Source organism: Frankliniella occidentalis, unplaced genomic scaffold (assembly GCF_000697945.3).
Source record: "Frankliniella occidentalis isolate FOCC.00 unplaced genomic scaffold, Focc_3.1 Scaffold4, whole genome shotgun sequence".
Classification (NCBI taxonomy): domain Eukaryota; kingdom Metazoa; phylum Arthropoda; class Insecta; order Thysanoptera; family Thripidae; genus Frankliniella; species Frankliniella occidentalis.
In genome coordinates this window covers 3907008-3907870 of record NW_026267134.1, presented here as the reverse complement: position 1 = coordinate 3907870, position 863 = coordinate 3907008, and the positions used below count along the sequence as shown (strand labels likewise).

General features: G+C 37.3%; 1 protein-coding gene across 1 annotated transcript in view; it reads left to right on the top strand.

The window, feature by feature from the left end:
- LOC113204193 (protein inscuteable homolog) overlaps positions 1-863 on the top strand; it is a 93721-nt gene that overhangs the window by 751 nt on the left and 92107 nt on the right. The window lies entirely within an intron of this gene.

Here is an 863-nt window from a genome sequence, read left to right as displayed (position 1 = left end):
ATATCTTATCATAGAATGTATTGTACATCCTCTCACCATTTTATTTCAGTATCATTAGAAATTATATGGCTCTAGAAAAATCTAGTCAATGTAAGAGAATTATAAATCTCGTTCTGATTTTGAACGGCTTATCCTACAATAAGTTGCGACTATGGCTCTAATATTGTTTGGACCCTTGGAAGTATATTGCTATTGAAAAAAATAGTTGTAAGTGTAATAAGCCTTTAAAGATGCTTTTTTATAAGATAAAATGACTTCTAGTCGTTTTACGACTGAACACCATTATTTTGAGTTACAATGAAAAATTTGTAAAATTACAATTTGCTAAAAGTTATCAAATTTTTGGTATAATCACAGATTTGGATTCTTCTTGCAAAATTAAAAAGGAAATGTCTTATGCTCAAATCCGATCAGAGTCAAAATGGCAAAGTTAATAGAAACCAAAGGGGTAAACGTGTGCCAAAACGACCAAATTGTCAAATCGGAGGGGGATAACTCCAAATTGAACGTTCGAAGGATGCGTTTTATTCGTCTCGGCGAGGTACGACCCTGTAACCCTTTGGGTTACGGGCGAAAACTGCCGTCAGAATTCACCTCCGACGCACCGTTTGGCCGCCAGAGGCGATTTAACACTTTATTGAACATTTGAACATACCTCTGCCATTTCGATTCCGATCATCTTTGGGCATAAAACATTTTCGTTTTCTTTTGTCAAGATGAACCCGAAACACTAGTTACCTTTGCACATTTCTCCCAAACCACTTCCCCCGTCCCCTCCAGCTTACGTAAGTAAACACGTAAACCATTCCAAATATCACTTTCGTTCCTTCTCATCGGACACTCGCGAAACTTCGCAGGCTAAG